Source organism: Thalassophryne amazonica, chromosome 18 (assembly GCF_902500255.1).
Source record: "Thalassophryne amazonica chromosome 18, fThaAma1.1, whole genome shotgun sequence".
Classification (NCBI taxonomy): Eukaryota; Metazoa; Chordata; class Actinopteri; order Batrachoidiformes; family Batrachoididae; genus Thalassophryne; species Thalassophryne amazonica.
Genome location: NC_047120.1, coordinates 147,812 through 159,839, shown reverse-complemented (window position 1 = coordinate 159,839; position 12,028 = coordinate 147,812). Strand labels below are relative to the sequence as shown.

At 43.1% G+C, this 12,028-nt stretch overlaps 1 long non-coding RNA gene across 1 annotated transcript; it reads right to left on the bottom strand.

Moving 5' to 3' along the window:
• Positions 1–9,762: 9,762 nt before the first annotated feature.
• Positions 9,763–10,488, bottom strand: LOC117530260. The gene is made up of 2 exons (XR_004566269.1): positions 10,361–10,488; positions 9,763–10,239 (listed from the first exon to the last, which is right to left on the bottom strand). It is a non-coding gene; the product is annotated as an uncharacterized LOC117530260 (long non-coding RNA).
• Positions 10,489–12,028: the final 1,540 nt, after the last annotated feature.

The window sequence follows — 12,028 nt, the reverse complement described above, 5'->3', positions numbered from 1 at the left end:
AGCACGTCAGATGTCCACCTGTGAGGAGCCTTGTTGCAGCGTCTGTTACGTCCATCAACCACATGAGCGCTTCCTGATCTGTGTTGGCAAAAATCAATCAATCAATCAATTTTATTTATATAGCGCCAAATCACAACAAACAGTTGCCCCAGGCGCTTTATATTGTAAGGCAAGGCCCATACAATAATTACATAAAACCCCAACGGTCAAAACGACCCCCTGTGAGCAAGCACTTGCGAAAGTGGGAAGGAAAAACTCCCTTTTAACAGGAAGAAACCTCCAGCAGAACCTGGGACTGGTTGGGGCTGAGGGAGAGAACCAGGAAAAAGACATGCTGTGGAGGGGAGCAGAGATCAATCACTAATGATTAATGCAGAGTGGTGCATACAGAGCAAAAGAGAAAGAAACACTCAGTGCATCATGGGAACCCCCCAGCAGTCTAAGTCTATAGCAGCATAACTAAGGGATGGTTTCAGGGTCACCCGATCCAGCCTAAATATAAGCCTTTAGCAAAAAGGAAAGTTTTAAGCCTAATCTCTATAAGTAGAGAGGGTGTCTGTCTCCCTGACCCGAATTGGGAGCTGGTTCCACAGGAGAGGAGCCTGAAAGCTGGAAGGCTCTGCCTCCCATTCTACTCTTACAAACCCTAGGAACTACAAGTAAGCCTGCAGTCTGAGAGCGAAGCGCTCTATTGGGGTGCTATGGTACTATGAAGTCCCTAAGATAGATGGGACCTGATTATTCAAAACCTTATAAGTAAGAAGAAGAATTTTAAATTCTATTCTAGAATTAACAGGAAGCCAATGAAGAGAGGCCCAATATGGGTGAGATATGCTCTCTCCTTCTAGTCCCCGTTAGTACTCTAGCTGCAGCATTTTGAATTAACTGAAGGCTTTTTAGGGAACTTTAGGACAACCTGATAATAATGAATTACAATAGTCCAGCCTAGAGGAAATAAATGCATGAATTAGTTTTTCAGCATCACTCTGAGACAAGACCTTTCTAATTTTAGAGAGGTCTTGGTGCTGACAAAACTGTGATGATATGTGAATGTGTGGGCCCCCGTAGTTGCTTTTATGTATGACATCACAGGGTCACGTTCAGAATAAACCATCAGTTCTATTCAGTACAACCTACATGGTAGTCACGTTATTGCCTCCGCTCATGATATGGTGTCAGAAGTGATCGATTCAACAAATAATGAGTGAGATGGCAAAATTAGGACCTCCAGAAAAGTTCGACTTCACCTGCCCGGCGGAATGGCCAATGTGGCGCCATCGTTTCGATCGCTATCGAGTGCAATGAACTGGACCAGGACAGCGGGGAAGTTCAGGTGAACACGCTTCTCTATGCTATGGGGACGGAAGCCGAGGCTATCTTTGAGTCGTTCGTGTACGACCGGATTGAAAATGCCGAGGATGAGGAGGAGAACGATGAAGTAAGCCATGAATGAATTATGACATTGTGATACAAAAGTTCCATGAGCATTTCATGCCAAAAAGAAATGTAATACATGAACGGGCATGCTTTCATAAGTGAGTGCAAAAGCCTGACGAGCCTGTGGAAGCCTTTATCCGAAGCCTGTACGAGCTAGCACAGTACTGCGAGTTCAGAGCTAACAAAGACGAGCAAATAAGGGATAGACTTGTGATTGGCATTTTGAGCACAGACGTGTCAGAAAAGTTGCATTTGGAGCCAGAACTGTCCTCTTAAGAAAGCAATCCAAATAGCTCGTCAAAAATTGAACAAATAAAACAACAAAATGTGTGCTTAAAAGAAGTGAACGTTGCGTCCGACAGTGAATCCAGTGAGGATGCATTTTTTGTTGGTGCTGTACGTGAGGCGATGCCAGACATGATTGCTCAGCCTGATCCCCGACAATGAGTGGCTAGTAGAGCTGGATGTGAATGGCAGTCCTGTAGAATTTAAATAGACACCGGTGCAGACATTACAGTAATGTCACAGACTTCTTCAATAACTACTGCAACGTCCAGGTTGATCAAGACTGGGCCAAACCCCTCATTACCAGCCCAGGAGGTGAGGTGCAAAACTGTGGCAGGTTCCTCGCCTTAATTCCATACAAGGGACGGCGCTACAAGTACTGGGTGACTGTTATCAAGGGGCCATACTTCTCACAATCTACTGGGACGCAGTGTTGCCAAGAGAATGGGTCTAGTAATGAGAGTGAATGCCATTACATCTTGCTCTGTTTATGGATGTGTTTGGGGACATTGGACTGTTCAAGTGCGACCCAGTGAAAATCGAATTGAAGCCCGATGCAGAGCCCTACTCCATGGCGACGCCATGTCGCATCCCATTTTCCTCTCCTTCCAAAAGTGGAAGCCGATATGAAGTGAATGCTGTCTCTGGGCATAATCGCAGGAGGTCACAGGCTCCACGGATTGGTGTGCCCGATGGTCCCTGTTGAGAAAAAGAAACAAAGAGCAAGTGAGCGAGTGCGTAGACCTAAAATGCGCTGACACAGAGCGGTGCGGCGTGAGAGGTACATTTTGCCCACTCTCCAAGACATAGCTCCAAAGCTGGCTGGAGCAACAATATTCTCCACTCTCGACGTGACAAGTGGGTTCTGGCAATCCCGTTGGAGGAGAGTAGCCGTAAGCTGACAACGTTCATCACTCCTATGGGAAGGTTTTGTTTCGTAGGCTGCCATCGGGATAACATCAGCACCAGAAATCTTCCAGAGACAGATGTCCTCTCTGCTTAAGGATCACGAGGGAGTGGTCGTAGTGATGGATGACATCCTTTATGGAGCCCACAACCGAAGAGCATGATTGTCACCTGACTGCAGTCTTACAGACTATCAGAGGACAGTGGACTGAAGCTGAACAAGGCCAAATGTCACTTTGGCAAACCAGAAATTCAGTACTTGGCCACCTCATCAGCGCGGAGGGGCTGAGGCCAGACCCTAGCAAGGTGAATGCAATCACAGAAATGGCCAGTCCAACAACGTCAAGGAACTGCGTCAAATCCTGGGGCACATCAGTTACGTCGGGAGATTCCTGCCAGATCTCTCCACATAGCTGCATCCGATTACAGACCTGCTGAAGAGAGAGAATGACTGGGTCTGGGGTGAGATATAAGAAAGAGCGTTTCAGTGCATCAAAGTCATGCTGGTGTTGGCCCCTGCCCTGGCATACTACGAAGCTGACAGAAAGACTGTAGTAAGTGCAGATGCGAGCAGCTATGGTCTAGGTGCTGCGTTGATGCAAGAACATGGGGGCAGTGTTGCCACAGTTACTTTGAAAAAGTAATCCAATTACTGATTACTGATTACTTAGTTACTTTACTAATTACTCAATTGGAAAACTAACTGTTAGTTTACTAGTTACTTTTATAGTTACTTTCCCCAGCTGCCGACAACAACCCCTCTGCCATCTCAACATGACAGTTTTGCCAAAACTCACTTTATAGTCACCCTTTCTTGACTTCAATGAAAATAAATACTTGTTTTATAAAAAGTAAAATAAAGACCTTTCTTGACCTCATATTTAACTGTTGACAGCACTCTAACAGTAAACTTGCAATTTCTAACCTACATTGTTTATAAATGTAACTTAAATTCTTTCTAACATTTTTCTAACATTTAAATTCTCTCTAAACATTTTACTTGTCGAAATTATTATTTTAAGTAGTATTAGTAGTTGTAAAAAAACGGCTTCAAAACTGGACCTTTAATCTAGGGGTGTTGTGGGGGGGCACATCCCTGTCCCACGCCTCCATTCCATCTGGATTCGTCCCTGCTGTGTCAGAGGCTCCTCATGCGCCTTCTCCGTTTCAACGTGGTGGCTGAGCACATCCCGGTGAAACAGCTTGTTGTCGCCGACACATTTTCCAGCTGGCCCTTGTCCGAGGTGAGCAATGGAGAGCTAGAGTAGGAGGTACAGGCCTATGTTGAGTCAGTTGTTGCAAATGCCCCAGTCTCATCACAGAGGCTCAGTGAGATCCACACAGCCACTCAGCAAGACAGTGAGCTGCCACAGATCGTCACCTTCATCAGAAATGGGTGGCCACCCAGGTCACGAGTGCTGCCATCCCTGTTGCCTTACTTCTCCGCAAGGGCACATCTCTCTGAAACAGATGGGTCGGTGCTGTATCAGGACAGGATCATCATCCCTGCTGCCCTGAGACCTGCCATACTGGAGCAGATTCATGGAGGCCACCAGGGCCTCACAAGGTGCCGTGCACGAGCAAGGATGTCAGTGTGGTGGCCATGCATCAGCTGCAAGTTAACCCAGAAAGTGTCAACATGCCAATTCTGCTTCCAAAACAGGCCCACTCAGCGACAGGAACCATTACTCACCACAGCTCTTCCAGAGGGCCCTTGGCAGCGCATAGCAGCAGATCTCTGTGAACTAGAGAAACAGACCTACCTCATAGTGACAGATTACTACTCCAGAGACATTGAGATAGCTCACCTCACTTCAACATCTAGTACCCAGGTCATCAATAGGCTCAAGGCCATGTTCGTGAGATGGGGGATACCGTTCGAACTGGTGAGTGACAATGGCACACAATTCACATCTGGCGAGTTCAAAGACTTTAGTGAGAAGTATGGCTTTGTTCATACTACAACTAGGCCCTCACTATCCCAAACGAACGTGCAGCGGACGGGCCGTTCCGATGGCCAAGCACATCCTGAAGCAGCCTGATCCACATCCTTGCTCTGTTATGTTACAGAGCAACCCCCAGTGCAGCAACCGGCATGAGGCCCAGCTCAGCTCATGACTGGAAGGTGCATCAGAACCACACTTCCTATGTTGGAAGAGAAGCTACACTGCACCTGTTGACAGACAACAGGTTCATGAGAAAGACGCACAAAAGTCATCTTACCAGTTCTACTATGACCGCCGCCACTCTGCTCGTCATCTTCCCACCGCTTCATCAGGGACAGGACGTCAGGGTCAAGATCGACGAGGAGAGAAGGGGTGGAAAACTCTGCCAAAGTCACTGGCCGGTGCAAAGAGCCCTGGTCATACCTGGTGAAGACGGACGGCGTGCAGTGCTGCGTCACAATCGGCGACATCTACAAGCCGGGCCAGAGTCTTTGGATTCATCTGACCAACGGGAGCCACCAGTTGAGCGACCAACACCGCCGCCAGGTAGACCTTCACCTGCAGCCAGTCCAGCGCGCAGTGACAAGCCACCAGACCAGAGGGCCCCAGACCAAGCTGCGGGGCATGCAACCCCGCATACACCAGCACAGAGTGGGGTACAGGTGACTTTCAGGGGCCGTGAGGTCAGACTTCCATACAGGTATAGAGACACTTAGTTAGGCCTGCTTTGTTATAACACTTTGAAAAAAGAGGGAATGACAGTATTCATATGTTATTGATGAGGTTTAAGAATTTTCATACCGACAGTTATGAGTTATTATGAGTTATAATGAATGATGCATTCTTCAGCCATGGCACGGGACTATGGACATGGACTGCATGGCTGTTGCTGAAGTTAAACACCCACTGACTCTTTGAACTGTCTTGAGTAATAGGAACAGCAACTATTGAGGGCAGAATAAATCCCTACGTTGCTGTGGATGGCGGGCAGTCTACCCCAAAATCCTAGTTTATATGAAATTGTACCTGCTCTGTCTTGGGTAGTTAATGGGGTGTCTTCAACTTAAAAGGGGGAGATGTGATGATATGTGAATGTGTGGGCCACCGTAGTTGCTTTTATGTATGACGTCATAGGGTCACGTTCAGAATAAACCGTCAGTTCTATTCAGTACAACCTACATGGTACTCACGTTATTGCCTCCGCTCATGACAAAAACAAAGCTGGACTTTACAAGAGACAACGCTTCTCCTCAATGTATTAAAATCATTTAAAATAAGTGGAAAAGCTTGATGGACGTAAGTTGGCAGCACAGACTTGTTGTGTCCGGAGTCAGCAGGTCAGTAGAGCAAATTAAAAACCGCTGGGAAGCAACGAACGCTTTGTACAAGGAGAAACTTAAAATGAGCAGAAGCTGTGCAGCTCCAAACAGCTTCACTTATTATGAATTAATGTAGTAATAACTGGAGGTCGACCTCTCTCCAAGGACACTGGAGTAGAAGTCGGTTTTCCACCGGAGGAAAGTTCACCCGAGACACCGGAAAGCCTGGAGGTAAGTCCTGATAAAATCAACAAGAACGCATCATTCCTCTTTTTTTATGAGACGTACTTTTAGCCAAATGTGTGTATTTAGTTCAAGTTAATGTTGGTGATTCGTGTTAAGTTATCCTGTACGTTTATTAGCATAGTAAAGTGTATGAACACAGTCTGTCATCGAGTTAACCAACACTCTTTATCCTCATTCACTTGTGGTGCATCACGTTAATTTCTGCTCTCATATATACAGATGATGATGATGTAAAAGAGCACATGGAAGAGGTTGATGACAGCAAATTATCAGTCTCAAATGAATTAATCAGTCTCAATTTAATTAAATCAGTATCTGTTCTAAGGACACCCGAATGGAGGACACATTATTGTCACTTAAACACATCCTTTGGATAAACAATACTTCACCATCATCATATTAATAATGCAGAAAGATCACACATCAGTTAAGGAACACATATCAATTAAATGGAATGATTATATGCAAAGCATTTTGTTTGATTAATCAATACAAACACCATTAGAAGTTTTTTTAGAATGTCTTTCTTCACTTAAACCTAAATATAATAGCTGTTATCAAGAAAAAGTTTTATGACCCCGTGTTGTGTAAGGGATGTTGTCTTGCAGTCTTGAGAGGGTCTGGCCTTGGTATGAGCTCATAAAATTTGGGTTCTCCTGGCCTGGAGAAACTCAGATTCTGACGTGAAGCCATTATAATGTCATGTAATTCATAATGACTGAAAATTCACTGATAAACAGGCAAGGGCTCCCCTTTGAAGAACTTTGAATTACAGTTTCGTTTGCTGTGAAGCCCAGTGTTGGCCCATGGGGGATGTCTCCAAGCTTAAGATCTCCAGATGACAGGAATTTCTCACCTGAGAGGAAAAACACATTCTTTTGTCTGCAGTTCCAAAGTGCAGATTTGTCTACTTTTAGAGAAGCTTTTTAACATGGGTGCAGTGCATTTTTAATGAAATGGTTTTATTCATTTTTAAATAACAGAACCCAGCGAGTAAAGGTGAATTGTCAGAGGTCAGAAGCTGCACACTGGTGTTCCACAGGGCTCTGTGGCATCACCTGTACTTTTTGCACTTTATACTAATGATTGCAAAAGTACATATGAAACAATTACATTTTGAAATATGCAGATGGACACGGCCCATAGTGAGTCTCTGCATAAGGACACTGACATCTCCTCATACCACAGTGAAATACAGCAGTTCACTCAGTGGGGTGACAGGAACTGTCTGCTACTAAACACCAAGAAGACTCAGGAAATGGTGCTGGATCCAAGAAACATTTGCCAGTATGACACTGTCATGACAAAGAACACCACCATCCAGCAGGTGTCTACTTACAAGTACCTGGGGATCCAGGTGGACAGTGCCCTCTGTTGGAAGCCTCATGTGGACTTTCTGTGCTCCCGCCTGCAGCAGAGGCTTTATTTTTGAAGAAGGCTGAGGCTGTATGGGGTGAGCACAAGCATTTTACTTGTTTTTTACCGAGTCATGGTAGAGTCTACACAGGAACGGGCTCATAGCCTGGTTTGGGAATATACAGCTCAATCAAAAAACGAGTTAGCAAACATTCACAAGACAGCAATGAAAATTATTGGACTCAAACAATATCCCACAATTCAACACATTTATGAAGAAGCAGTGATGAGGCGGGCCAAGATCATCTCCACCGACCCAGATCACCTGCTGTTCCCTGAATATGTGCTGCTGCCGTCAGGGAGGAGACAGAGTGCCTCAGTGCAGGAACAACAGGCTGAAACTCTCCTTTGTACCAGCCTCCATCAAATTTTTAAATACAAAAGCACATTAGCACTTTACTCGCCCAAAAACTGTTTTTTTTTTTTTTGTTGTTGTTTTTTTATGTTTGTGTTATTTGTGTTTGTCTTTGTCAATGTCTTTTAATGCAACTATGTAGTACTTTGCCCAAGACAAACTGCCTCTTGGGGACAATAAAGTTTATTCAATCAAAACTCAGGTTTTTGTTGAGACAGCATTAATGTATTTATTTAATTAGGGCGAATCGAGGCCATGGCGCTACACATGAAACATTTTATTCTTTGCTAACTGAAATTATACATTCTTTCTAGAATGAAAGCCATCATCTGGTTATACATGTCTCCTGGGTGATCGGTCAGCCCAACAGAGATCTTTCCTGGACAACACGAAAATTCAGTAAGGTATATCTTATATATATTCCAATTCTAAGGTGGAACTATGCTAGTATATAAAGTTATATCTAAATATCTAAAAAGGAAGATAAAATAGGAGAGTAGAAAAGAGCAAGTAGAGCCACTTAGGTGCCTGTTCTTGAAAACCAGGGATGGAAAGATAAGAGAGGCTTCTTTCCAGCTTTATGGAAGAACGTACCCGCTCAACGAAGCATTATAGGGCAACTGTTTGATGGTCTTCAGGCTCTCATTTCTCAATCCTACTCATCAGCTCCACATTTACATGAACAAAGTAGTCGGGCCTCGCTGAGACGAACATGGAACAGCCCGAAAATGACCACTCGTCCTGAGTGTTACTTCAAGCTACAGCTGTTTTTCTAAACTGCAGCAGCTACAGATTTTCCAAAGTACTCAATATGCTCAGAATGACCAGTACATGTTTGGAAGGGTCATAGAAGAGTGTAAAATTTCTAGTTTTAATATTTTAAGAAAAAACATTTGGTCAAACGACCTACATACAGTCTGGAATCTTTAGTATCTTAAACTTTCTGTTGTGGATGTTCCCTGATAATCTTTAATACATTAAGACCTCTAGATTCTGCTGGCTGCCAAAGATACAAGATTTGTTTTGTATTTTCCACTTTAAATGCGTATTCCATTGATAACAGTAGGCCTGAAAATAAAAATTTCATATTTGTAAAGCGTTCATTTTCTTCGATGTGTGGTATTAAGTTGACCCACTTATTTTAGCCATTTTCTCTTAAAATATCAAAATAAAATACACTTTTCTTTGACCCTCCCAAAGATGTACTGGTCATTTTCAACATGTTCAAAACCTTGGAAAATCTCTAGCTGTTGCTGTTTAGAAAATACAGCTGCATTTGAAGTAACACTTGGGATGAAAAAGGACGTGGACACTTGAGCGCTGTTTGTCCTGGACAGAGATTTTGGCACATATCTCAAGTTGTTTATTGGGGTCATATTAGTCTGGAACAGGTGAGTTAATCTCTCCTAAATGATGTCCACACATCTCAGCAAGGTCTTCTACTAAGTCCATGATTTTATCACCAATCACAGCGAGCCACTGACCACCCGACCCAAGTTACCACCTGACCATCTGCACACTCAGAATAATCAAATAACAGTGGAAACTTTGACTACAGCCCACACAACATGGAGAAACTGAATATAAGAAACTGGCCCTGATGTTTAGTTTCTTCAATTTTTTCTTGGAAGTATGTTATTTTGCTGACAAAGAGCCGACTTTAGGGTTTGGTTTTATGATCTGACTTCACAGTAACACCAGTTTAAGAAGTAATGCTGAGCTCTGATGTGAGTGAATAAGTTTTTAGCACAATATTTTTTTTTTAACCAGATTGTTGTGGTCCTGCCGGGTTTTTAATTTATATATGGTACGGAACAAAGTTGTATTCACTTTAATAGAAAAACGAGAAATGTGTTTGTCAGATTTTTTTATTATTATTTTGTTAATGGAGATGACCATTTCAGAGATGGAAGTGATTGAACATGTATTCCTTCAGTGTAATCCTCGTCCTGCTCCCACTGGAACGGCTCTGCATCCAGACTTGTGGTCCAGTCTGAGGAAAGATGCCATCAAAGTGACCAGTGTTCTCCAACCAGTTGTTGCTTGCGTTGTTCCTCATTTTGACAGAAATTCTGATGTGCACAGCAGGTTGTTATCACAACTGGTGTAAAGGTGAAGTGAAAATCTCTTCTCTTCAGTATCACCCTCCACCTCGACTCCAAAATCCTTAGTGTTTTCTTCTGTCACACAGCTGAGGTTCACATGAACAGATTTCTCCTCTGGGGTCAGATGTGTAGAATTTATGAAGCCTTTCAGCAGCCAGTCAAGGAGTGGATCTGCAGGAACTGATTTGTAGTCGTACGTCTTCTCCCTCAGTGTTTTTCACACCCTAAAACAGAAAATGGTTGTTTTAAAAATTCTTATGTCTAATGAGTAATTATATCCTAAAGAAAGTACAGGGTGTAGTGAATATGACTTTTTATTTCTCTTAAGAAAAGTTTGAAAGGTACCTTTGGCAGTTGATGAGCTCTGAAAAAGGTCTGAATGGCACAAAACATTGGAATCTTGGGCTTTTCCAGGCATTTTGCAACTGATGCTCCAAAATCTAAAAGCAAACAACTTGTTTTAGTTGAGTAAAGTAGGAAATGTAAAAAGACCTCACAAGGTTTGTTTCATTTTTTATTCATGAAACTGCTATTTTATGCTAATTAGATAATATGCTGCTATGATCTATTTGAAATAGATCATTGTTTAAAATAAATTTTGTGAGATTTCATAGTGGGATCTAAAAGCCACAGAAAAATGTTAGCATTTTTTTTCCCATTTATATAGCGCCAAATCACAACAGTTACCTAGGTGCTTCACACAAGTAAAGTCAACCTTAATAACCCCCAGAGCAACAGTGGTAAGGGGAAAAACTCCCTCTGAGGAAGAAACCTCAAGCAGACCACACTCAAAGAGGTGACCTCTGCTTGGGCCATGACACAGACATAAATTACAGAACAATTCACAAAACAAATATACAAGAAACAGTGTTGGTGCACAGGACAGGAGGGTCTCCAGCACAAATACCACACCCATCTCTGGATGGAGCTGCACCTTAAACAGAGAGAAAAAACAGAATCAAGCATCAGAAAGAGAAGAAATACTGTATAATTTGTCAGCATTAACAAGAAAAACAGTTTTACACATTATTGAGGGATATGATGCATTTCATCAAAGTGTGTCTGTCCATGCAGAGGAGGAGGAGCCAACATCTAACATCAACATTTAAATGTATCATGGATCAAGTGTCATTTGTCTCGGTTTGTGTGTTTTACAATCAAGTCGTCACAATAAAAGTACAAAGCTTCATTCTACAACATGACGCTCTTCAATCAAAAAGTGTGTTAGTGGGGCTGTTAATCAGGACAACTGGGCACAGAATGAAAACATGAAACTTTCAGGGTTTGTTCTTGATGACAGAAGCTTTAATTTAAGATGTGGAGACATTCTCAGTTTGACCTCTGGGGTCAGCTAGAGGTCACTGATCTCTGGGATGTGAAATTTCTGAACATGAAATTAGAAACGTGTGAATCTGAGGATGTAAATGTGACAAATGTAAACCAAATATGTATTCCCATGTTTCTGGACATAAACTCATTTCTGATAAGTACAACACCCCCAGAGGTCAATATGGGGTCACCAAGTGTCCACTTTGACTCCTGACTCCAAACACTGACCCCAGAGATTGACATGCTGCTCTTTGTGAGGTCATAGAGGCAGGCTGACTTTGAGTTGGATATACAAGTGCTGACTCTACTTCTGTCTTGGATGTTTGTTCTTGACCACACCCATGATGCCAGGTGGCTCTCAGTCCATGTGAAGGACACGATCCAACTGTCTGAGACTCATCCAGAGACACATTCAGAGTTTGTGTCTGGACGCTTTATCAGTAAAAAGACCATCAGCTGCTTTTCTGCCGTTGAAACTGATCACTGCTGAATCCGAACACCATGAATTTATTTTTGGTAAATGGATTTTTCTAACACGATGCAAAGGTCAAAGGTGATCAGCCCCCACAGAAGTTTGATTGATAACATTTTAATATGATGTCATAGAGACGCATCGTCATGCAGGAGTGTTTTACAGAATGACCACAGAACACAGCTGACACATATAGTGGGCGTGTCTGTCCA